We start from the raw sequence: 27,909 nt of genomic DNA, 5'->3' as shown, positions 1-27,909 counted from the left end.
ATTCCGGCCAATATTTATGATTTTTTCAGGTGGCGCTATGCAACAAGCCACCTTGCTGTGCTGTACTACATGAAAGGGCAGGAATGTGCCGTATTAAACATTATACAGCGCATTCCTGTCCTTTTTCCTAGCTCTGGTACATGTTTGGCTGCCTAGTGCCAAAGCAGGCATAATTGCGTCATGGTGCAAGGGTGCTCATGGCGCAAGGGTGCTTGAGTTGTAGGCAGGATTGTTTTTGTGCAGGAAGGGACACTTTCCTGCACAAAAACAAGTGCCTACTGTGTCTTGGTTTTCTGCAGAATGCAGCACACACAAAAAGAAGAGAAAACGAAGAGAGTAAGGATATTTCTCCTTGTTACACCTCACCTGGGATTAGTAGCATTTTGACAATTCCCAAGTCTACCACTGATAGTAAATCTAGAAATGCACCAAAATCCATGGTGGATGCATGGAACACCCACCGTTCACCCTTGGAAAGCTTCCTTCGGAATCTGCACTGCTTTGTGTTACTCCAGATTTATTAAAGTGGTCTTGCATGGCTTGAAAAGTGTTGAATCACCCTTGCAACCCCATGCGTGGCATAAGGGCAACACAAAACCTTGATAAATCTGACTCTCTGTATTTAACTTGTCACACTTGCCCATGATTCTAAAACAGAGATAAAATGTCAGATGCTTTATTCTTTAATGTGAGGATTGGTGTTTACTTTTCTTTCTATGACTGCAAAGTGAAATAAGATTTTAAATTCAATTATGTTGCAATGCACAATGTTGTTTTTTACAACACAAAATGTAAATTTAAACATCAGCAGTTAGGGAAGCAAAAACGAAGCACTATTTTTGAAATTCTGAAGTGTGCTGGAAACAGAGATTTTAACAGGCTCAAACAAATAAAGACACTTACTTGGTCATGCACAATGAAACATTTTCAGAGAAATCCAATTTCCATGCATTATAATTTGTGTGCTATTTAGCACTTTCAGCACACAAATGATAGTGTGTAGAAAACTGTGCTTCTGTGAATATTTACCAGTAAAACTGTATGTTTGTGCAAGTTTAGTAGCAATTCCAATGGAATATGTGGTGTCTGTAAAAGACAATGTGCAACCACATGATAATTTAGCTACATTGATAAATCACCCTACCTCATGTCCATTGAAGGTAGGTGAAAGTTTATTTCTCTAAAAAGTAACTCGTGGTTCTAAAAAGTTTGGGAACCCCTGTCTTAAAGGATGGGCAGAATGAAGGTTTAAATGACGGAGGAAAAGAGTAATTTGGTTTCTCCATCACCAAGATAGGCACTATTGCCTTGAGTCACATTATGAAACAAAAATAAGTGTGTCCAACATTCTTCGTAATAATAATATTTTTCAATATATCCTTTTTGTTAAGATGCGAGTATCATGGTGCAGCAGGTGATAAGAATAAACAGAGTATTTCAAATAATGCAAATATTTGTCTCATCGGAATGTGTCCTTAAAATAGACTGTGTTTGTGGGCAATCAGTAATGCGCTCTGTGGCAAACCCTTCACTTGGAAATGCCTCCTTATTTATGTTTCTAATAATACAACACAAACAATAGAATCTACTTTATCTTGGTTTGAAAACTGGTGTTAACATCCCATGGGCAAACTACCATTTTGGGGAAGCTTGCTTATTAAACTTGACCACACACCTTCTCCAAGATTCAGAGAGTTCACATGGTAAATGAAGAAGTAGTCAAAGTGTGTCATCTTTCAACCAGCAGTGCATTTCATGATCCCACTTCTGTTATCCATTCTCAGTACTCTGCTCATCTCTTGAGGCACCCCTCTGAGTGTCCATAGGAGCAGAGATGCCAGGGAGGTTGAGGTGAGTAAGTGTTTAGAGCATGGCTGAGCGTGGTTCCATGTGCATTTATGAACCAATGGGATGACCCATTAAACTTCAAGGGACCAGGGTATACCTAACGTCCCAACTTGGTCAAACCAAAGCAGTAATGACTTGTAAAAATAATTGACTAAGTCTCTCGAAAAAAATATTATTTTTCTCATGTAAATATTGCACATGAGAGAATTAAATACTCTTCTTCAAGACACACCAAAAAGGCATAAACAAATACTGTTTAAAAAAAAAGGCAAGATCTTCTTTATATTTCGTGTTATTCAATTAGAAAAATCCTTACAACATCTAACATTATATCAATACATGGTTGCTCTAGGAAAGAGTGCAAGGAAAAAGTGCTCAAGTATGAGAAGAATAGAAAAACGGCAATTCAAAATAAAAACAAATAAAGAACACAATAGTATAAATTTCAGTGAAAAATGGCTGAGATGCTGTTTGGAAAAAGAATAAACCAGTATGAACGGGAATGTCTACAAAGCCAATTTATTTTTTTCTTCAACATCCATTCAGCAGAATGATGCCAGCAAGTTCAGAATGCATCATCCAATTTCGGAAAGGGGTGGTGAGCCGCAGTCCAGCCCCTAAAGTTAAGGCTGTTGACGTTGCGACCCGTCTAAATGCGTTGAGGGTAACTTAAAACCTCCACTTGCGGGTTTTCATCAGGACAGAGGGGTATGTAAGGAACAACCTAGATGAAATAGACACAGAATTAGAAGATATCTCGCTGATGTGCTGGTTAAAAAGGAAATATGAGCATGGCCTACTGACCGGTGGCTAGCTCCCAATTTGGAAGACTAGGTCACAGCTCGTGCATATGTGGTCTGTAACATGAGGTCCATACATTAGTCATTCATTTATGCTGATCTACAAAGATGTGAAGGAATTATTATGAAACAATAATGTAGACATATGCCACATTAATGCAAGTATGTAAAGAATTAAATTATGCATCCAATGTGATTCCAATCGGAACAAGTCACCAGGAGCATCCGCCCTGATTAAGTGGAGTATATATATTGTAGAGGGTAGACTCCATATACGGAGGAGAGGATTGACAATACAACCTTCAGAACTCCAACCAGCTTCCCATAATGGGTGATGTCAGTCCCTGGAGCACGAACCAATCACCCAATATATCTACAAATAGAATAAGGGAAAAGGGTCAAAATTCACATATTGTGGCTCAGTGAGCTGTCCCAAACAGTTCACCAGAGATTTTAGTATGCTAGAATCCATCTCTTACCTTCTCACACATCTAAGTGGTAGAAGACACACATTCTCCCCAGGCACCCACTGTCAAAGACTGACAAGCGTGCCAGGAGACAAGTGGTTAAAAAGACCTCAGCATGCACGAGTTGTGTGCACGTAGAGTCTCAACATCGTACGTGGTCCAGCATTCCCCTCCATCAGAAACACCGTTGGTGTCCACGCTGCTTAGATACTAGGAAGAAAGACTAACCTATTCTATTTTCCGCTGTAGGAGAAGTGATTCCGCTACATAAATGACTACCTCGTAATTTGAAGAATGAATGCTATATCAAATATTATTTTACATTGAAATATTCCTGAGAATTTCTATTCACATGGAAAAGGGTAACCAACACGTTTGCTGCTATACACAATGTGACAAAAAATGTACAAAACAAAACATGATGTACACAATGTGGCAACAAAATGGACAGAACAAAACATGCTATGTCTTAATATGACTGTATCAATCACAGATTGGTATATGCAATACTTTGACAGGTGTATCCCAATCTCACAATGCAAAATAGACGTATTTAGACTTTTATACACAGCACATTGGGCTTTCTCAGGAATATTTCAATGTAAGATAGTATTTGATATAGAATTCATTCTTCAAATTACAAGATAGTAAATTATTTAGCAGAATCACTTCTCCTACAGTGGAAAATAGAAAGGTTAGATTTTCTTCCTAGTATCTAAGCAGCGTGGACACTAACCGTGTCTATGATGGACGGGGAAGATAGGCCATGTATGCTGTTTAGACTCCACGTGCACATGATGCTTGCACGCTGAGGTCTTTTTAACCACGAGTCTCCCGGAACACTTGTCAGTCTTTGAAGGCTGCAGCCTGGACAGGAACGTGTGTCTTCTGCCAGTTAGCTGTGTGAGGAGGAAAGAGACAGATTCCAGCATTCTTAAAATTCTGGTGAACTGTTTGGGACAGCTCACTGAGCCGCAATATGGGATTTTGAACCTTTTCCCTTATTCTATTTTTAGATAAATCGGGCAATTGGTACATGCTCCCGGGACCGACATCACCCCTTGTGGAATGCCGGTTGACATTTTGAAGGTTGTATTGTCAATCCTCTCCTCCACATAAAGAGCCTCCCAGTCACCATATATATATACTCCACGCAATAGGGTTAGTTAATCCTGGTGATTTGTTCCAAATGGAATCCCATTGGATGCTTAATTTAAGTCTTTACGTACTCGCATTAATGTGGCGGTAAGTTAAATTATTGTTTCTTAGTAAATCCTTCACATCTTTGTGGATCAGCATAACATGAATGACTCATGTATGCACCTTATTTTACAGACCACGTATGCATGATATGTGTCCTGGTTTTCCAAATTGGGCGCCAACCACCGTTCAGTAGGCCACACTAATATTTACTTTTTAACCAACACACCAGAGAGACATCTTCTAATTCTGTGTCTATTTCATTTAAGTTGTCTCCTACATACCCCTCTGTCCTGATGAAGACCCGCAAGTGGAGGTTTTAAGTTACCCTCTATGCATTTAGTCGGGTCGAATTATAGGACATTCACTACGGATCACCACCTCTCCCTGACAAATAAAACACATTTGTTTTGTAGATGGGCCCATTCACACTGGTTGATTCTTTTTCCAAACAGCATCTCAGCCATTTTTCACTGAAAAATATAATATTGTGTTCTTCATTTGTTTTTGTTTTTATTGTTTTTTTTCTATTCTTCTCACAGATGAGCACTTTTTACTTTGCACTCTTTCCTAAAGCAACCATCTATTGATATATATTTTTATATGTTGTGATGATTTAGCTATTTGAATAACAAGAAAATATAAATAAGATCCTGCCTCTTTTTATAAAACAGTTGTTTTGCAATAATTACATGATGAACATATCATTATTTCGAGTGACTTGGTCAAATATTTTTGCAAATCATTACCTCTTTGGTTTGACCAAGGAGGGACGTTAGAACTACTTGTTGTTCTTACCACAGAATATGCCACCCGACTAAGCAACCAGCATTTCTTTATCTTTGGCCCACACACTGCCTCTGTTAAACATTTGTCTCAGCTCTCCACACGGATACATGGCATACAGCACTCTACAATAAGAGTGAAGGCATAATAACATAGTTTATTTCTTAGAACATGTAAAAATGTATATTAATTGTGTTAATCCCTGTATAATGGCTGTACAGTGAGTAACCTGTGTATAAATAATGTAAAAAGACTCTTATTCTGAGGGGAGTTACTAATTCAAGCATGGGCCAAGACTCTAAGTTTAACACAACAAATAGGCAAAATGAAGACAGGTCCTAGGAACTCTCCCTCTGCAAATTTCACTGGGAAAACACAATTAAACTTTGCATTGGAAACTCTGACCAGAAAGAGAGAACATCTGCAGTGATGATTGTGCAAACGCTCATACTCCAGCATACCCTTCATTTGACCAGCAAAATCTGAAATAGGGACATAAAAATAGAACCAGGGAAAAATTATACCTGGTGGTAATGCTATTTCCCCAGAAGGTTTTATTGCAAGTAAATATCGGACCAAACATTATAAGGGTGTATGTCTTTGGTGAAATAAAGTTCTTTATTCACTTCATTATAAAATAAAGTATGCTTTTGTTTATTCCATATTTTTATTTAAATTCAATGATGCAAATGCAATAATTCAGCAAGTAAGGCCAGGACAAACAGTAGGCGTTTCAAATTCTTATTTCATGAAAAAAGGCTTCATTAGTTGTTCTACAGCCAGAAGGGAGCTTTATCCTTAGGCAAAAGATTCCCAGATAATCCAGTATTTCATATATAAGAGTCGATAATCTAAGATAATCTATGGTGGTCTAGTGTTCTCTTTGTCTTTGATTTTAAGGGAATAGAGTTCCCATTCATCACACCTTCTCCTAGTTTTTAGCGTGAGAGCCCAACATAGTCAAAGTCACAATCTCCACCATTACCCATCTTGCAAGTCTGTGGAAGAAAACTATAACATTTACCTGTTTCAATGGTCGTGTCTCTCCTCTGCTTCTAGAGTCCCAGAACATGTAGCACCCACTCTCCCGATAGCCAATCACAACCCTGCAATGCAGAGTTGTGATTGGCTCACCTACCCCAATCACAACGGCTCAATGCACCATTGTCATTGGTCTGATTGCCATGGATTGGCACTCAGATGAGGACTGGGAGCCTGGGCATGTTCCCCACCAGGCTGTGTGATGCATCTTGGTGGGGAATATGCATAGTGAACATGACTGTTTGGCCAGACCAAGACAGCTGCACAAGCAGTCATGGGTACTTGTAGTGTGCAACCTATTCCTCCCCCTGTACCTCCAGCCCTGCCCCACCCTAACCCAGCCCGGAACATGCGAAAAATAAAATGATAATAACTATGTTATCACCATTTTATTTTTCCTGTTCAAAGAGCAATAGGACAATGCTCCTCCACCTTAGAGGAGGAGCCAGCCTTGGACACTGTCTTGTCCCAGTCCCTATCTGTTGTGCCCTCACCAACATCTTCTGTCCAAATCCATCACAGCTGCCCTAAAGATATATTGGTCATCTCTACTAGTCCCTTATAGGTCTGTGACACTGTTATGCGTGTTTTTCCCAACATGAAGATCACTTTCAGCATAGTGTATTCTGGACGGGGTTCAACCTTAGAGCCCTGATATTTCTGCAGCATCTCAAATATAGCTCTAAATTATATAAACAGTCTTGTTCCTATACCAGTGAGCGATTGAATAGTGTTACATTTGTCATTGTTCACTGAATCTCCCAGGGCCTCTATCCCTGCAGCAGTCCAGATCCTGGTGTCCACAAATTCTGGTAAGTGTACAGAAGGGTAGAAGCTGATATACTTATATTCAAAGAGTGAAATGCAGTTTTGTTTTAGTGAGGGTCAGCATTCTCGCTGTGCTGTATTTTGTTCAGACATTAATTGCAAATATTTAGTATGTCTTGCTCCCTTTTCAAATTGATTTACACGAAGTCCTTATCCCATAACCATGCATTACATATTTTAGCTCGGGATTAAAAGCCTCTGAGAACCATCTGACCACCCACTGCAGTTGTGACACCACATAAAAAAATTCCAAATCCGGACTAACCTAGGCCTCTATTTCTCGTAAGCAGCTACTGTTTTTTATAGAACATCTGTGGTGTTCACCTCTCATACCACATTAGTCATTCATTTTCCAAAATAGGATTTTTAGGGCAATGATCGACAGTGTTGCAAACAGATATAAAAATCTTGATAGGACAATCATCTTAAAGATTGCCACCCAAACTTGTGATGAAAGGAGGAGCGTTTTCCAGAATCTAATGGACCTTGAAATCCCAGCCAGTGACATCTTTATGTATTCATCAATCAATCAGTCAATCAAACAATATTTGTAAAGTTTTGGAACTCCTTTATATGCCCCAGATTTGCCATTGGTAGGGCTGCCTCGTGGTGACACTTCCTCTTCCTCTTCCTTTACAGGACCCCCTGGCCAGTTCTTGACCTATCATGCTTTAGTAAGGATGTTTGGAGACCTGTGGTCTGATGGCCCATGGTGAACTGAGACCCATGCTGTCCTTGAGGCGCTGGTGTCCCTGGACTCAGTACGCCACCTGCTGAAGTGGCTCTGTATGGCACAACTGGAGATGATCAGTAAGCCACTGGTGATGATTCAGGAGAAGTGGGGAGCATTATTGGGTAGAGAACTTCAGGGCCTGGAGTGTGTAAGATTGTGACGAGCCCTAGGTATATCTCTAGGAATACTACGTACAAGTATGTATCATTTAGTTACCAACACATGATTTACTTGACCCCCCCCGAAGATTGCAGGTCTTGTGCGAGGGAGATCCGTGGACTTGCACAAGGTGCATGGAACCAGAGAGAGCTACCCAGGGATTTGAGTCTTGTGGGACACAGTGGTTTACACATTTATTGGGGTATTGGACCATACACTCTCCTGCACAGCTGTGTTATGCCCCTTTGGGTTGTTTCCCAGACCCAGGTTATGCAATGTTGCTACAAGGTTTGTGGATCTGGCCTTAGTGTTAGCTAAAAGACAGATAGCAGTGCAGTGGTAGGCCTGGATTGCCCGATGATCGCAGTGTGGGAAAAAGATGTTGACATTTGGGCTGGGGCGGAGAAGCAAGCACTAATTAGTGAGGACGCACATAGGATACCATGACGCCCACCTGCAGAAGTGCTTGAGGCCTGGGATGGCAGAGGGATGACCATGGGGGGAACCTGGGGATAGCTACCCGCAGGATGAAGTAGTGTGGATTCCCATTGTGAAGGCCTGCATGACCAGTAGATGCTTTTTGACTGTGGGACGTAGGCATAGATGCCCATGGGGGCCATGCCTGGAGCCCCACTGAGGCATGAGGCACGGCCATGGAGCTAGGAGTGGTTGGTGTTCCCTACCGCCAAGACTTTTCTGCCCCATTGACCACTCTGAATATTTGACTAAACAATGTGGACGGACCCACTATGTGTATGCAATCAATTAAATCACTGTGAGTAGTAAGAACATGGACCCATTAGGTGTTCTTAAAATACCCCTCACACACCAACCTAGTTGGTGTCATGCTTCATCATTGGGGGGCCATCCGGGCGGCCAAGTGCCTCCCCGTTGTGCTAGGATGCCTGATTACAGCGGAGCTGGTGTTGTGCATAAATGTGATGTGAGGTGAAGTATTTACAGTTAAAAAGTATCTGTGGGGATCCTTGCCAATAACTTTAATAGTGGCGGTTCAAGATATAGTTAAAAGGATAATATGTGTGTCATGCAACGAATCTGGATTTATCTACCGTACGTTGCTGTATGTGTGGCGGTCTACATGTTTCAGCCCATATACATTGTTACAAGGGCTTTCTTCAGGACCAAAAAAGTGGGAGAAAGTGAGTGGCAAAGGTGATTTGTGCCACGCGATCCCTTTTGTGGTATTACACACGCGCTAAGGTGTGTGGTTTAGAAGTGTCTACGTACTAACTCAGTCCCTCGCAAGCTTTTCTTTTGCGCTGCACATGGAACAGATTACTGTCTCACTCATCACATGCTTTTACACAGACCGCATGGGTCCCAGAACTTTGGAAAACTCTTGTGTAAATAGCATGTTGAATCATCGCTGCACAAAGTTAAACTGTCTGCCGTTAGCATGTAAATTCAGTCACTTAATATTCTAAATGCATGATGCATTTTTATAATGAGTTGGAAGGTGAGCGTTTTTTTCATTTTGTACACGGAATGCGTACTGTTTTACATAGACCGCATGGGACTCGGCTCTTTGGAGAACTTTTGCGTAGATAGAAGGTTAAAACACCAGTACACATTGAAGATCTGTTTGCCGTTAACACAGTTATTCAGCCACTGGATATTTTATGTGCATGCCGCATTTATGAAATGAGTTGCACTACAGCATTTTAAGTAGCTATCACTAAGTGAGAGACAGACTCTCTGTTAACTCCATGGGAGCACTTCTAACCTTGACCTCTCTATGCATGAATGGGAGTAATTTTCAATTCATTCTTATACTTTTGATTCAGTTTTACACTTTTGATTCAGTAATTGTTTGCACTTTCTCCCTACAGATTTTTTCCTATGTGCATATTTTTGCATGACTGTCACTTCACATTTCATCAGTGTAATCTGCACTAAAATCTTTTTTATTATTCATACTTATTATAACCACTAGAGACCATGTTTGTGCTTTATTTATACAGATATTGATATTCCCCTGATGAAGGGTCCCTTCGAACCTGAAATGCATTTTAATTGACAAATTGGGACCCAACTAATTTTGTTACCAAATTAATGCAATTGTTCTCTTTGGAATTAATATGAAGTTTGCTTACAACAAACCAAGAAAGAATTAATGAAGGAAACAGAAATTCAATTGATGCAACCCAAATATTTCAAAGCGTTTTGAATGGAATTACTCAATTTTTCCGAATATATTGCTGTGCATTGAGGGGACGTCTCCCACAACATATTCACAGAGACGCTCCTGGACCAGTGAGCCACACCCTATCTGCACGCAGAACTATATAATTCTTGCATCTTTACAAAAAGGAGTGCATGTACCACTATTTATAGTACAATAGATGCAGAGACCCACAGGTTAGGATTTAGGTTGTACCCAAATTTACTCTAAGGCCTGACTCACCCTAAAAAACTCTACAAGCATTTTTTAAAGTAGTTGGAGGCCCTTTGGGGTGCCAGCCATTAGCACTGTATTGTCCACATACAGGAGGGGCCAGGACTCGACTATGAGGTATCTCAGGTATGTCCCTGCACCTTTCAATAAACATCCTCTCAAAATTGTTGATTTGTATTAGGAAGAGGAAGGGAGCATGTACACTAACATGCCTCATTCCTCTGGCTATGAGGAAATGTTCTTTGCACACCCGGTTAAGGCCATACATTACTTTGGCTCTTGCTCCAGTATAAATGTCCTGGAGAAGTTTGATGTTTGGCCTCTCCACCCCCATCTTTTCTATTTGGTGCCATATTTGTGATGAGAAACCAATCATAAGTGCTTAATAAATCCATGAAGGGTAAATACATTGTACCATATTTAGCCACTCTATATTTGTTGATCACTATTTGCAAATTTAGGCACTGCTCTGCAGTTCCGATAACTCTGCGGAACCCATTTCGACACTCAGAGGTAATGGAGTGGTTTTCATTCCACTGTTTAAGCTTGCCCTATAAAAAACTACCTATAACTTTAACTAAAACATCTAGCACAGATATCGAACAGTAGCAACTGGGGTTGCACCAGTTACCCTTTCTATTAATGGGGATAACTAGTGATTCCGACCATGAATCCAGTTTACCCATATCACATACTGCCTTCAAAATATGGGTTAAGCGAGGGCCCCAGAACTCAATGTTATTCTCAAAAAGGTCCAACGGGAAACCATCAGGACATAGGGCTTTAGCACCGGGCGTTTTAACAATAGCATCAATGAACACATCATAGGCGTTGCCTCCTTTGACTGGAGATTAAGGCTGGAGGCACACAAGTTCTCAGAACTATCATGCCCTACACATCCTTAATCTGTATAAATTCTTCTAAAATGAGCACCCTATTATTGGGACAGAATGGCAACTTTCAATGACAGATCACCAAACTCTCTTAAATACAGTGTATTAAGCACTTATCAGTAGGCTCGTTGTCCTGAATTTTATTAGCCTCCTGTAAGGCAGCTCAGGTCTCTGTCTTTATCGTGTTCTGCCTATTTATGGGCCATGCTTATATTTCCTTTTACAGTCTGCTATGTCCGCATTCAATCTCATGGATTTGTTCACAGCTGCCTTTCAGCCCTTCAGCGTAGATTTACTAGTTTAGGGCATTTTATTTCATTCACTTTAATATTTCTAGATATTTCCACAAAAACCCTCTTACTTTAATTTTCATTCAGGCAGATATCAATGTGGAATTTACTTTTGCAATAAAATTGCAGAGGAGCCACTCTGAATTACAGATATCTCACCTTAAACGCAGGCTAGTCATTCTGATTACCTCCATATCTTCCATTAGTACTGTGTCTTTGGGTGGCTCTGCATCTTTTCCAAGTATAATCTCAATGCACTATGGATTGTGGTCACTACAACACGTACTCTGGGTCTGAAAATTGACTGCAAATGGACTCAGGTTTTCAGTAACGATAATGAGGTCTATTATGCTACGCTTCCTCTCCCCGTAAACATATACTCAAATGCTTTTTAAGTTTTTAGAAAATATTTATTGAAAGAATTGAAACAAAGTAATCACATTAGCATCATAAAAACATGGTACACGGCATTAAAATTCTAAGTAACATATCAGAAGAAAGGAAGAGATATATAAAAATAAAAAGAGAAAAGAAAGGAAATCAGAAAGAAAAAAAAAAAGAAAAAAAGGAATAAATAAAGCATGATAAAAAAAAATATGGAATTATACTATAATCATGAATAATAAATATACCAAAATGCACATGAAAAAACCACATAAAAGATCAGAGACTCGTACTAGAACAAGCGAAAGTCATTAAAGCAAAATTAGGCATGTGACATGAAATAATAAAAACATTATGGAATATGAAGAAGCCTTCATGGGGGTTTAGGAACCTCTTGTTGCAAAGGAGAAATTGGCAAAGAGCGTCTGGCATAGTCATCGAACAAGGAGGTTACAGGTTCCCATAATTCTCGTCTCTTGGTCGCCAGGGACATAGGGTAAACGAAAGTTGTGTCCAATCTATGATTATAACAGACTGCATACCACTAGGCCTGATACGATATTTTGGTAAAATCCTTCCAATTTTTGGTAATTTGCTGAAAAGCAACCACTAATAATAAATCTATAATCCTAGTACCCATGGTACACTGTTTCCAAATAGGAGAAACACTCCCCAAGGAAATGTGTATAACAGAAAAGGGATGTGCGGATAAAAAAAACTTTGTTAATCTGGGACCATACCCATAACCAAAAGGCATGCACCAGGTGACAATCAAAAATCATGTGAAAAAGATCTGCACCTGACTTGGAACAAGACCACCATGAGTCTGTGGCAACTGGAAACTGCTTGCTAAGAGCAAGTGGGGAAAATAATAAACGATTATAGATAAAAAATAGTGTCTGGGTCGCATTAGCAGCTCTAGAGGATTTGCGCAGTTTCAGCCAAATCTTGTCCCATAAAGCAATGGGCCAGGAAACCTGGAAATCCTTTTCCCATAACTCCTCTGTTTTTGTTTTAGGTCTAGGAGAGGAGGGTGACAAAAGAGAGGAATTCAATTTGGAAGCCTTTACACGTTTGAGAAGTAAAGAATATAGGAAAGGCATGCTGGAGGGCAAAGGAAAAGCAGGAGAAGAAGAAACCAGATAAGCATTACGAGCCTCTTGAAGAACAGACATTAATAAATCAAATCTGGTAACAAAGGAAGAGGGAAAGTGGAAGAGAGAAGCGACTGAGGAAAAGGTATGAGGCCGGCCATGATGATATAATTGGTGTATCCAAATAAGACCATGTGTTCTCCAAGCCTTCCAAAAAATGGGCTTATTATTGATCAAAATCAAACCATTATTCCAGATGGTTTGATCAAAAAAGGACGGAATCGGGAGACTAGGGAGAATTCTGAAAGTGTGTTTAACAATAGGAGTAGTCACACATTGTGGTTTGCGAGAGAACATAAGATATTCTTTAAACTGAAATGGAGAAATAAAAGATTTCTCCAAATCTAACCAAAGAGGAGAGAAAACATCATCTTCCAAAAACCACTTAGAAACATGATGCAACAAAAAGGATTTATGATATAAAGGAAAATTAGGAAAATTCACTCCACCTTCCGATTTGGGGCGAAACAACTTATTCAAGGACATACAAGACTTTTTGTGACCCCATAAAAATGCCGAAAGAAGAGAGTTGATTTTTGTGAAATATGTGGAGGGGATAGAGACCGGGATGTTGGAAATAGTAAAGAGAACAATAGGTGATAACATCATTTTAATCGTGTCAAGCCTCCCCCACCAGGATAAGTAAAGCGGATGCCATTTAGCAGTAAGAGTGGTTAATTTTTTAACACAGTCATCAAGACAACGAATAACTGTACCTTTTAGGGAAGCCGTAAAGTTAAGACCCAGATATTTAATGGACTGAGAATTCCAAGAAAAACCAGAAGCTGTAAAATCATTTTTAAGAGTAAATTTCGTAAGGGGCAGGATTTCGCATTTATCCCTATTTAATTTGTAGCCAGACACAGATGCAAATAAATCCACCTCATTTAAGAATGCAGGAAGGGAAGAACTAGGATGGGAAAGAAATAAAAGAATATCATCTGCATACGCCGCCATCTTAATTTGGGACTGCTGGAAAGTAAAGCCATGAATGTCTTTATTTTGGCGAATTCGTAATAAAAAAGGTTCCAAAGCAAGATCAAAAAAAAAGGGGGAAAGAGGGCAACCCTGACGAACCCCTCGCTTGAGAGAGAAATGAGGAGAAATACCCCCATTCGCCGATATGGCCGCCCTCGGGTGAGAATATAAGAGGGAAATCAATTTGGAAATTTTTGGACCAAAACCAAACCACTTCAAGGTTTGAAAAAGGTATAACCATTCAACTCTATCAAAAGCTTTCTCAGCATCAAGCGCAATGGCAGCAAGAGACTGAGAAGAGCGGGAAGATTTAGAGATAACATCGAAAAATAGCCTGGTATTATCTTCAAGAAATCTGCCCTTAACAAAGCCAGACTGCTCCTTGCCCAAAAGATCAGGCAAGTGCGATTCCAAACGCAAAGCTAGTGCTTTCGAGAAGATCTTATAATCAATATTAACCAATGAAATTGGACGATAATTCTTACAATGCTGCGGATCCTTACCAGGCTTGGGAATAATACAGATAAGAGCGTCTAAAAAGGAGCCAGAAGCGGAACCAGATTCAAGAAAAGTAGAAATAAGAGCATGCAATTTAGGGATAAGTAAGTGAGAGAAGTGAGAAAAGAACTCAACAGTAAACCCATCAGGACCTGGAGCCTTCCCAGGTTTCAAAATCCGCAGAGATCGCAAGAGTTCCGATGATGTTATATCCGATTCTAAGGAAGAAAGATCAGGAGGGAAAACAAAAGGAGGCTCAATGTGAGAAAGGAATTGGGAAATGGAGTCCTCAGACGAAGTAGACTCAGAGGAGTAGAGCGTTTCATAAAAATGTTGGAACTCCTGCAGAATGTCATTATCCTTATGCTTTAGAGAGCCGTCCAGACCATGAATAGTGTCTATGTTAACCCGATTTTGTTTAGCTTTTAAGTAATTGGCCAGCAATTTACCAGCTCTGTTTTGGCCGCCGTAAAATTTTGCACTAGACTTTAGTAAATAATTAGAGGCATTGTTAGTTGTGTCTTGGTTAAATTTAAGCTTGGTAGCAATAAGCGCGTCTAAACAGTCTTTGATTCAGAAAAGGGGGTGGTGATAAACAAAGTGTCTGAATTAAGCAGACCACTCTTACCCAGTCCAAAGATCAGGGCTTGATCCATCACCGTTATTTATCTCACTGCACCATCCCAGCTCAGAACCTGGCTATATGCAAATCAGTCTGTCCCTGGCCCAGTGCATCATGGGAACAGGGCAGACTAAACTACCAAGCCAATTCTTCACCAGAAAGGAGACAAGCTACCGGGGACCGGTTTCTGGCATTTCAGCCTTCTTCGGCCCGGCTTGCTCGAATCCTGATGGTGCAGTGAGAAAGGGACTCATGTCTGAGTATACCCTGCCACACCTATAGTGGCCAAAAACGATTCAGAAAAGGGGGTGGTGATGAACAGAGTGTCTGAATTAAGCAGACCACTCTTACCCAGTCCAAAGATCAGGGCTTGATCCATCACCGTTATTTATCTCACTGCACCATCCCAGCTCAGAACCTGGCTATATGCAAATCAGTCTGTCCCTGGCCCAGTGCATCATGGGAACAGGGCAGACTAAACTACCAAGCCAATTCTTCACCAGAAAGGAGACAAGCTACCGGGGACCGGTTTCTGGCATTTCAGCCTTCTTCGGCCCGGCTTGCTCGAATCCTGATGGTGCAGTGAGAAAGGGACTCATGTCTGAGTATACCCTGCCACACCTATAGTGGCCAAAAACGATTCAGAAAAGGGGGTGGTGATGAACAGAATGTCTGAATTAAGCAGACCACTCTTACCCAGTCCAAAGATCAGGGCTTGATCCATCACCGTTATTTATCTCACTGCACCATCCCAGCTCAGAACCTGGCTATATGCAAATCAGTCTGTCCCTGGCCCAGTGCATCATGGGAACAGGGCAGACTAAACTACCAAGCCAATTCTTCACCAGAAAGGAGACAAGCTACCGGGGGCCGGTTTCTGGCATTTCAGCCTTCTTCGGCCCGGCTTGCTCGAATCCTGATGGTGCAGTGAGAAAGGGACTCATGTATGAGTACACCCTGCCACACCTATAGTGGCCAAAAACGATTCAGAAAAGGGGGTGGTGATGAACAGAGTGTCTGAATTAAGCAGACCACTCTTACCCAGTCCAAAGATCAGGGCTTGATCCATCACCGTTATTTATCTCACTGCACCATCCCAGCTCAGAACCTGGCTATATGCAAATCAGTCTGTCCCTGGCCCAGTGCATCATGGGAACAGGGCAGACTAAACTACGGTGTTGGATCTAGCCCTGATCTCTTGACTGGGTGAGAGCTTTCTGCTTAATTCAGAGACTCTGTCCCTCACCACCCCTTGTTGTAAATATTTTTGTCCACCCTAAGCGTGGAAGGGTATTCTCAGATGTGAGACCCTTGCTCATTGCACCATCAGGATTCAAGCAAACCGGGCCGAAGACGGCTGTAATGCCAGAAACCGGTCCCCGGGAGCTTGTTTCCTTCCCAGTGTAAGAATTGGCTTTTGTAGTTTGGTTTGCCCTGTTCCCATCATGCACTGGGACAGGAACAGACTAATTTGCATACAGCCAGGTTCTGAAACTGGGATGGTGCAGTGAGCTAAAAAACGGTGTTGGATCTAGCCCTGATCTCTTGACTGGGTGAGAGCTTTCTGCTTAATTCAGAGACTCTGTCCCTCACCACCCCTTGTTGTAAATATTTTTGTCCACCCTAAGCGTGGAAGGGTATTCTCAGATGTGAGACCCTTGCTCATTGCACCATCAGGATTCAAGCAAACCGGGCCGAAGACGGCTGTAATGCCAGAAACCGGTCCCCGGGAGCTTGTTTCCTTCCCAGTGTAAGAATTGGCTTTTGTAGTTTGGTTTGCCCTGTTCCCATCATGCACTGGGACAGGAACAGACTAATTTGCATACAGCCAGGTTCTGAAACTGGGATGGTGCAGTGAGCTAAAAAACGGTGTTGGATCTAGCCCTGATCTCTTGACTGGGTGAGAGCTTTCTGCTTAATTCAGAGACTCTGTCCCTCACCACCCCTTGTTGTAAATATTTTTGTCCACCCTAAGCGTGGAAGGGTATTCTCAGATGTGAGACCCTTGCTCATTGCACCATCAGGATTCAAGCAAACCGGGCCGAAGACGGCTGTAATGCCAGAAACCGGTCCCCGGGAGCTTGTTTCCTTCCCAGTGTAAGAATTGGCTTGTGTAGTTTGGTTTGCCCTGTTCCCATCATGCACTGGGACAGGAACAGACTAATTTGCATACAGCCAGGTTCTGAAACTGGGATGGTGCAGTGAGCTAAAAATTGGTGTTGGATCTAGCCCTGATCTCTTGACTGGGTGAGAGCTTTCTGCTTAATTCAGAGACTCTGTCCCTCACCACCCCTTGTTGTAAATATTTTTGTCCACCCTAAGCGTGGAAGGGTATTCTCAGATGTGAGACCCTTGCTCATTGCACCATCAGGATTCAAGCAAACCGGGCCGAAGACGGCTGTAATGCCAGAAACCGGTCCCCGGGAGCTTGTTTCCTTCCCAGTGTAAGAATTGGCTTTTGTAGTTTGGTTTGCCCTGTTCCCATCATGCACTGGGACAGGAACAGACTAATTTGCATACAGCCAGGTTCTGAAACTGGGATGGTGCAGTGAGCTAAAAAACGGTGTTGGATCTAGCCCTGATCTCTTGACTGGGTGAGAGCTTTCTGCTTAATTCAGAGACTCTGACCCTCACCACCCCTTGTTGTAAATATTTTTGTCCACCCTAAGCGTGGAAGGGTATTCTCAGATGTGAGACCCTTGCTCATTGCACCATCAGGATTCAAGCAAACCGGGCCGAAGACGGCTGTAATGCCAGAAACCGGTCCCCGGGAGCTTGTTTCCTTCCCAGTGTAAGAATTGGCTTTTGTAGTTTGGTTTGCCCTGTTCCCATCATGCACTGGGACAGGAACAGACTAATTTGCATACAGCCAGGTTCTGAAACTGGGATGGTGCAGTGAGCTAAAAAACGGTGTTGGATCTAGCCCTGATCTCTTGACTGGGTGAGAGCTTTCTGCTTAATTCAGAGACTCTGTCCCTCACCACCCCTTGTTGTAAATATTTTTGTCCACCCTAAGCGTGGAAGGGTATTCTCAGATGTGAGACCCTTGCTCATTGCACCATCAGGATTCAAGCAAACCGGGCCGAAGACGGCTGTAATGCCAGAAACCGGTCCCCGGGAGCTTGTTTCCTTCCCAGTGTAAGAATTGGCTTTTGTAGTTTGGTTTGCCCTGTTCCCATCATGCACTGGGACAGGAACAGACTAATTTGCATACAGCCAGGTTCTGAAACTGGGATGGTGCAGTGAGCTAAAAAACGGTGTTGGATCTAGCCCTGATCTCTTGACTGGGTGAGAGCTTTCTGCTTAATTCAGAGACTCTGTCCCTCACCACCCCTTGTTGTAAATATTTTTGTCCACCCTAAGCGTGGAAGGGTATTCTCAGATGTGAGACCCTTGCTCATTGCACCATCAGGATTCAAGCAAACCGGGCCGAAGACGGCTGTAATGCCAGAAACCGGTCCCCGGGAGCTTGTTTCCTTCCCAGTGTAAGAATTGGCTTTTGTAGTTTGGTTTGCCCTGTTCCCATCATGCACTGGGACAGGAACAGACTAATTTGCATACAGCCAGGTTCTGAAACTGGGATGGTGCAGTGAGCTAAAAATTGGTGTTGGATCTAGCCCTGATCTCTTGACTGGGTGAGAGCTTTCTGCTTAATTCAGAGACTCTGTCCCTCACCACCCCTTGTTGTAAATATTTTTGTCCACCCTAAGCGTGGAAGGGTATTCTCAGATGTGAGACCCTTGCTCATTGCACCATCAGGATTCAAGCAAACCGGGCCGAAGACGGCTGTAATGCCAGAAACCGGTCCCCGGGAGCTTGTTTCCTTCCCAGTGTAAGAATTGGCTTTTGTAGTTTGGTTTGCCCTGTTCCCATCATGCACTGGGACAGGAACAGACTAATTTGCATACAGCCAGGTTCTGAAACTGGGATGGTGCAGTGAGCTAAAAAACGGTGTTGGATCTAGCCCTGATCTCTTGACTGGGTGAGAGCTTTCTGCTTAATTCAGAGACTCTGTCCCTCACCACCCCTTGTTGTAAATATTTTTGTCCACCCTAAGCGTGGAAGGGTATTCTCAGATGTGAGACCCTTGCTCATTGCACCATCAGGATTCAAGCAAACCGGGCCGAAGACGGCTGTAATGCCAGAAACCGGTCCCCGGGAGCTTGTTTCCTTCCCAGTGTAAGAATTGGCTTTTGTAGTTTGGTTTGCCCTGTTCCCATCATGCACTGGGACAGGAACAGACTAATTTGCATACAGCCAGGTTCTGAAACTGGGATGGTGCAGTGAGCTAAAAAACGGTGTTGGATCTAGCCCTGATCTCTTGACTGGGTGAGCGCTTTCTGCTTAATTCAGAGACTCTGTCCCTCACCACCCCTTGTTGTAAATATTTTTGTCCACCCTAAGCGTGGAAGGGTATTCTCAGATGTGAGACCCTTGCTCATTGCACCATCAGGATTCAAGCAAACCGGGCCGAAGACGGCTGTAATGCCAGAAACCGGTCCCCGGGAGCTTGTTTCCTTCCCAGTGTAAGAATTGGCTTTTGTAGTTTGGTTTGCCCTGTTCCCATCATGCACTGGGACAGGAACAGACTAATTTGCATACAGCCAGGTTCTGAAACTGGGATGGTGCAGTGAGCTAAAAAACGGTGTTGGATCTAGCCCTGATCTCTTGACTGGGTGAGAGCTTTCTGCTTAATTCAGAGACTCTGTCCCTCACCACCCCTTGTTGTAAATATTTTTGTCCACCCTAAGCGTGGAAGGGTATTCTCAGATGTGAGACCCTTGCTCATTGCACCATCAGGATTCAAGCAAACCGGGCCGAAGACGGCTGTAATGCCAGAAACCGGTCCCCGGGAGCTTGTTTCCTTCCCAGTGTAAGAATTGGCTTTTGTAGTTTGGTTTGCCCTGTTCCCATCATGCACTGGGACAGGAACAGACTAATTTGCATACAGCCAGGTTCTGAAACTGGGATGGTGCAGTGAGCTAAAAAACGGTGTTGGATCTAGCCCTGATCTCTTGACTGGGTGAGAGCTTTCTGCTTAATTCAGAGACTCTGTCCCTCACCACCCCTTGTTGTAAATATTTTTGTCCACCCTAAGCGTGGAAGGGTATTCTCAGATGTGAGACCCTTGCTCATTGCACCATCAGGATTCAAGCAAACCGGGCCAAAGACGGCTGTAATGCCAGAAACCGGTCCCCGGGAGCTTGTTTCCTTCCCAGTGTAAGAATTGGCTTTTGTAGTTTGGTTTGCCCTGTTCCCATCATGCACTGGGACAGGAACAGACTAATTTGCATACAGCCAGGTTCTGAAACTGGGATGGTGCAGTGAGCTAAAAAACGGTGTTGGATCTAGCCCTGATCTCTTGACTGGGTGAGAGCTTTCTGCTTAATTCAGAGACTCTGTCCCTCACCACCCCTTGTTGTAAATATTTTTGTCCACCCTAAGCGTGGAAGGGTATTCTCAGATGTGAGACCCTTGCTCATTGCACCATCAGGATTCAAGCAAACCGGGCCGAAGACGGCTGTAATGCCAGAAACCGGTCCCCGGGAGCTTGTTTCCTTCCCAGTGTAAGAATTGGCTTTTGTAGTTTGGTTTGCCCTGTTCCCATCATGCACTGGGACAGGAACAGACTAATTTGCATACAGCCAGGTTCTGAAACTGGGATGGTGCAGTGAGCTAAAAAACGGTGTTGGATCTAGCCCTGATCTCTTGACTGGGTGAGAGCTTTCTGCTTAATTCAGAGACTCTGTCCCTCACCACCCCTTGTTGTAAATATTTTTGTCCACCCTAAGCGTGGAAGGGTATTCTCAGATGTGAGACCCTTGCTCATTGCACCATCAGGATTCAAGCAAACCGGGCCGAAGACGGCTGTAATGCCAGAAACTGGTCCCCGGGAGCTTGTTTCCTTCCCAGTGTAAGAATTGGCTTTTGTAGTTTGGTTTGCCCTGTTCCCATCATGCACTGGGACAGGAACAGACTAATTTGCATACAGCCAGGTTCTGAAACTGGGATGGTGCAGTGAGCTAAAAAACGGTGTTGGATCTAGCCCTGATCTCTTGACTGGGTGAGAGCTTTCTGCTTAATTCAGAGACTCTGTCCCTCACCACCCCTTGTTGTAAATATTTTTGTCCACCCTAAGCGTGGAAGGGTATTCTCAGATGTGAGACCCTTGCTCATTGCACCATCAGGATTCAAGCAAACCGGGCCGAAGACGGCTGTAATGCCAGAAACCGGTCCCCGGGAGCTTGTTTCCTTCCCAGTGTAAGAATTGGCTTTTGTAGTTTGGTTTGCCCTGTTCCCATCATGCACTGGGACAGGAACAGACTAATTTGCATACAGCCAGGTTCTGAAACTGGGATGGTGCAGTGAGCTAAAAAACGGTGTTGGATCTAGCCCTGATCTCTTGACTGGGTGAGAGCTTTCTACTTAATTCAGAGACTCTGTCCCTCACCACCCCTTGTAAATATTTTTGTCCACCCTAAGCGTGGAAGGGTATTCTCAGATGTGAGACCCTTGCTCATTGCACCATCAGGATTCAAGCAAACCGGGCCGAAGACGGCTGTAATGCCAGAAACCGGTCCCCGGGAGCTTGTTTCCTTCCCAGTGTAAGAATTGGCTTTTGTAGTTTGGTTTGCCCTGTTCCCATCATGCACTGGGACAGGAACAGACTAATTTGCATACAGCCAGGTTCTGAAACTGGGATGGTGCAGTGAGCTAAAAAACGGTGTTGGATCTAGCCCTGATCTCTTGACTGGGTGAGAGCTTTCTGCTTAATTCAGAGACTCTGTCCCTCACCACCCCTTGTTGTAAATATTTTTGTCCACCCTAAGCGTGGAAGGGTATTCTCAGATGTGAGACCCTTGCTCATTGCACCATCAGGATTCAAGCAAACCGGGCCGAAGACGGCTGTAATGCCAGAAACCGGTCCCCGGGAGCTTGTTTCCTTCCCAGTGTAAGAATTGGCTTTTGTAGTTTGGTTTGCCCTGTTCCCATCATGCACTGGGACAGGAACAGACTAATTTGCATACAGCCAGGTTCTGAAACTGGGATGGTGCAGTGAGCTAAAAAACGGTGTTGGATCTAGCCCTGATCTCTTGACTGGGTGAGAGCTTTCTGCTTAATTCAGAGACTCTGTCCCTCACCACCCCTTGTTGTAAATATTTTTGTCCACCCTAAGCGTGGAAGGGTAGTCTCAGATGTGAGACCCTTGCTCATTGCACCATCAGGATTCAAGCAAACCGGGCCGAAGACGGCTGTAATGCCAGAAACCGGTCCCCGGGAGCTTGTTTCCTTCCCAGTGTAAGAATTGGCTTTTGTAGTTTGGTTTGCCCTGTTCCCATCATGCACTGGGACAGGAACAGACTAATTTGCATACAGCCAGGTTCTGAAACTGGGATGGTGCAGTGAGCTAAAAAACGGTGTTGGATCTAGCCCTGATCTCTTGACTGGGTGAGAGCTTTCTGCTTAATTCAGAGACTCTGTCCCTCACCACCCCTTGTTGTAAATATTTTGGTCCACCCTAAGCGTGGAAGGGTATTCTCAGATGTGAGACCCTTGCTCATTGCACCATCAGGATTCAAGCAAACCGGGCCGAAGGCGGCTGTAATGCCAGAAACCGGTCCCCGGGAGCTTGTTTCCTTCCCAGTGTAAGAATTGGCTTTTGTAGTTTGGTTTGCCCTGTTCCCATCATGCACTGGGACAGGAACAGACTAATTTGCATACAGCCAGGTTCTGAAACTGGGATGGTGCAGTGAGCTAAAAAACGGTGTTGGATCTAGCCCTGATCTCTTGACTGGGTGAGAGCTTTCTGCTTAATTCAGAGACTCTGTCCCTCACCACCCCTTGTTGTAAATATTTTTGTCCACCCTAAGCGTGGAAGGGTATTCTCAGATGTGAGACCCTTGCTCATTGCACCATCAGGATTCAAGCAAACCGGGCCGAAGACGGCTGTAATGCCAGAAACCGGTCCCCGGGAGCTTGTTTCCTTCCCAGTGTAAGAATTGGCTTTTGTAGTTTGGTTTGCCCTGTTCCCATCATGCACTGGGACAGGAACAGACTAATTTGCATACAGCCAGGTTCTGAAACTGGGATGGTGCAGTGAGCTAAAAAACGGTGTTGGATCTAGCCCTGATCTCTTGACTGGGTGAGAGCTTTCTGCTTAATTCAGAGACTCTGTCCCTCACCACCCCTTGTTGTAAATATTTTTGTCCACCCTAAGCGTGGAAGGGTATTCTCAGATGTGAGACCCTTGCTCATTGCACCATCAGGATTCAAGCAAACCGGGCCGAAGACGGCTGTAATGCCAGAAACCGGTCCCCGGGAGCTTGTTTCCTTCCCAGTGTAAGAATTGGCTTTTGTAGTTTGGTTTGCCCTGTTCCCATCATGCACTGGGACAGGAACAGACTAATTTGCATACAGCCAGGTTCTGAAACTGGGATGGTGCAGTGAGCTAAAAAACGGTGTTGGATCTAGCCCTGATCTCTTGACTGGGTGAGAGCTTTCTGCTTAATTCAGAGACTCTGTCCCTCACCACCCCTTGTTGTAAATATTTTTGTCCACCCTAAGCGTGGAAGGGTATTCTCAGATGTGAGACCCTTGCTCATTGCACCATCAGGATTCAAGCAAACCGGGCCGAAGACGGCTGTAATGCCAGAAACCGGTCCCCGGGAGCTTGTTTCCTTCCCAGTGTAAGAATTGGCTTTTGTAGTTTGGTTTGCCCTGTTCCCATCATGCACTGGGACAGGAAAAGACTAATTTGCATACAGCCAGGTTCTGAAACTGGGATGGTGCAGTGAGCTAAAAAACAGTGTTGGATCTAGCCCTGATCTCTTGACTGGGTGAGAGCTTTCTGCTTAATTCAGAGACTCTGTCCCTCACCACCCCTTGTTGTAAATATCTAAACAGTCTTTGGACTTTGAAGTATAATAGGAATGCTCTAGACTTTTAATTTTAGAAAAAAGATCTTTGGTGACTTGTTGCGCCTTCTTCCGTTTACGGGATACAAATTGAATAATAAAATCTCTAGCAGAAGCTTTAAAAGCATCCCATACTACCGGGAATTGAATTTCGTCAGATTGATTTAGCAAGAAAAACTCATGGAAGAAAGAAGTAAAAGACGAGACAAAAACAGAATCAAGGAGAAGGGAATTATTGAATCGCCATTTTTTGGTTGAATTAGGTTTGCATAACACGTTCAATGAAATGGAAACTGGGGCATGGTCAGAAATTAAAATAGAACCAATTTCAGAGGAAATAAGGGACTGAGACAGATGATGCGAGAGAAAAAAATAATCCAGTCTCGATTGAGTGTGATGAGGCGGGGAAAAAAAGGAATATTCTCGCAGGGTAGGATGGCATAATCTCCATGCATCGAGCAATTTAAATTGGTGGATGAGCTGTGTAAAAGATGTATGTGATTTGTGGGGAATGTAAGCAGTAGCTGACTTTCTATCCAAGAATGGGTCATTAACCTCGTTGCAATCTCCAACTAGAATGAAATTATCATTGTATTTTTGTGTGATCTGAGGGGCCAGGGAGGACCAAAAAGAGGCATCACCAGTAACTGGAGCATAAACATTTAAATTAGACATAGGGACCCCATCTAAAGTAAAGTTAACCAAAACCCATCTACCTATTTGATCAGTACAACTTGTAACATCTTTAACAGGAAGCGACCTACGAAATAAAATCACAACTCCATTTCTTTTACCATCCCCCGGGGAAAAATTAACCTCTCCCACCAACCTCTCTTCAGTTTGACAGACTCTTCAGCCAAGAGGTGAGACTCTTGTATGCAAGCTATATCTGCGTTAAGTTTAGCAATATGGGATAATACTCTTTGCCTTTTAATTGGGGAATGAAGGCCTCTAACATTCCATGTAACAATTGTCAACGGCATACCATAATAAGAGCAAAGTGAAGCATGGAAAACCATTCATGGTGCGTACGAGTAAAAATTGAAATAATCATGCATGTGTAAGGCATATAGTAAGATAACAAAAACCGTACTATAGACATCAATAATAAGTAAAAAACAAAGTCAAAGAAATAACGAGAAACAATTAATGGAAGGCATAAGCTAGAAGAATACTGAAAAAAGGAGATGAGAAAGGAAAGTAGTGAAACAAAAGAAGAAGGAAAGACCAAACTAACAGTAGAAGAAAATGGAAAAGTACAGAAGAAACAGACATAATAATACCTAGAGAACCATACAAGTAGGTCGAGGAAAAAAATAGAGGAATATAACCTCGTCAGACAATTAAAATCAGGAGTAGTGAAAATAGATGTAGAAAATGAAAGATCTAAGGGAAAAAAGTCGAAGAATTATAAAGGGAACCTGAAAATGGAGTGATAAATAACAAAGAAATCAGAAGCATCTGAATAAGAGAAATAAAAGGGAGAGGGAAGGTCATGAATAAGAACCCAAGAAATACATCTCTACCAAATAACAAAAAACACTAGGAAAAAGGGTAGGAGAAAAAACTTACATAACATCCGGAACAACACCAAACAAGGAGTGGGAGGGTGGAAGCCACGTGAACGATGAGGCGACCATAGCTCAAAAGGGAGGACGAGGGACGGGAAAAGACCCAACGGACCTCACGAACATAGGAAAGAAACCAAAGGAGCCGGGCAAGAATCTGTACAATAGAAAAGAAACATGAGGTCAAACATAATAACCCATAATGTCTCACACAAGTAGAATATGAAAACCAATCTATTGTCATAACTTCAACTGCAGAACAATAAAGCAACACCACTACAATAACGGAAGACTACTTGGAGCTTGACGCAGATGCAGTATCCATCTTCTCGCTGGAGTGGGAATGTAGGAAGCTTTTCAATTTCAAGGGGTCATCATAAGTGGTAGTTTTGTTATTATTAGTCACCTTGAAAAGGCAAGGGAGGAACAAGCCATATTGTGCTCCCAAAGAACGCAATTGAGGACGAAGGGACAAAAACTCCTTACGTCGGTCAGCTGTTGACTTGGCATAATCCTGTGAAAAGAATAAAGGATGACCAGACCATGTGATTCGATTCATCGCTCTTGCTGCAGATAAGACTGTAAGTAAGTCAGTATACTCAAGGAAGTACATAATGACACCTCTAGGTTTCCTCAGTGAAGCAGCAGAAGAGAGAGTACCTCTGAATGAGCCTAGACGATGCGCCCTTTGAATGTTAAGGTTGGTGTCCTCCGGCAAATGGAGAAGCTTAGGCAAGAAAGATTTGAAATATGCAATGGGATCAGAACCCTCCAAACCCTCTTCAAGGCCATAAAGACGTAGGTTATTACGTCTACTCCTATTTTCCAAATTCTCGATCTGCTTATGGAGGATGGAGACTTGTGCACAGACTGGATCTACCATGGATATAGAGGACTCCATTGAGGCGGCATTCTGTTCAAGAGCAATAATCCGTTCATCAACCGAAAGCCATTTGTCTGACAACTGTTGTAGCGTGGACTTAGTCTCTTCAATGAAAGGACGCAGTGCCCGTATCTCGTCCAAAAGTAAGTCAATGGTGGTAGCAGAAGGAGGATCCTTTTTTAATCTTTTGATTGTGCCTTTTTTTGCAACAGGCAATGATGCCAGAAAGGATGACGATGACCCCTTAGCAGGTGTGATGTCAGGTAAGTCTTCCATCGCAAGACACTGGTAGCGGGATCCCGTATTACCAAAGTTCTTTTTAACAGTGGTGGATGGTTTGCGCAATTCTTTGTGTAATCTCCCAATATAAAAAGTGCACAGGTTCAAGAAAGCAGGAGTTAGTGGCAGAAATGAAAATGAGATAACCAAATCGCAAATGTCATGCAGAATGGAGGAGGAACACTCAAAACATATCCAAGCCACAACCCAATGAACCTCACAATATAATACTGCAACCCATGCCTTATAAAAGTACCTGAGCAAATGGGGTTAAGTGGATTGCGTTAAACATGCTCCCCATACAGAATAGAAATAGCAGTATAATTTTCAGAAAATTATGAGACATGCACAATAAACCACTGCAATAAACAGTACATCGTCAAGTTTCATTAAATGGTGCAAGCTGAAAATAAAATCCACCTACTAAGAAAAACGTTATGACATTATATGCAAGGAAAGGTGGCTGACCAAAAAGAGTGAAAAAAGAAACAGCATGCAGTCAAACTGGATAGAAAGAAGCATATAACACAATGAAGGTAGCAAGGAAACCTTGTGGATCAAATCCCTAATAATGAAAACATTTTGTATAAAAACTATGTAGAGCATATAAATTAAAATGCAGCATAAAAAAAAATGAGAGAAATGCTATGAACCACTGGCTAGGGCATTAAGAAAAGAACTCCATAACAAAAATCCAGAAAATGAACAACATGCAAGCAGGTAAACAGTATATGGGCAAACGTAGCTCTGAGTCTAAGTGTCAGATAAAACATAAATGATGCAATGTTTCTGAAGCGATTCCCACACGTTGAATGGTAGAATGTTAATTAGAGGAGGCAGTTCAAGGGGCAGTTCAAAGGGCACTTGTTGATGAAGAGAAATACCTCAGAATGCAGGCTGAGGTGACGCAGTTCATTAAACTGTCATGGCTGCGAAAACAAAAGCGACCAGAGCTTGAGGTAAAAGCTCACATTTCAGCAATATGCGTGGGTCAGGCATAAAACCAGCTGGCAGCAAAAGCGAAGACTGTCATAAAAGCATTTCCATTAGAAAACAGACAGTTGTGCAAGAAGCCTTCACCGCTAGAAGCAGAGCTCCGTCAGCGGTATGACGAAATGGCGCCTGCAGCCCCTCATAAAGTCTCGTCACTCACTTAATGTGGCAGGA

The sequence above is a fragment of the Lissotriton vulgaris genome, chromosome 1_1 (assembly GCF_964263255.1).
Source record: "Lissotriton vulgaris chromosome 1_1, aLisVul1.2, whole genome shotgun sequence".
Classification (NCBI taxonomy): domain Eukaryota; kingdom Metazoa; phylum Chordata; class Amphibia; order Caudata; family Salamandridae; genus Lissotriton; species Lissotriton vulgaris.
The sequence above is the reverse complement of the archived record's forward strand: the minus strand, read 5'-3'. Positions refer to the sequence as shown.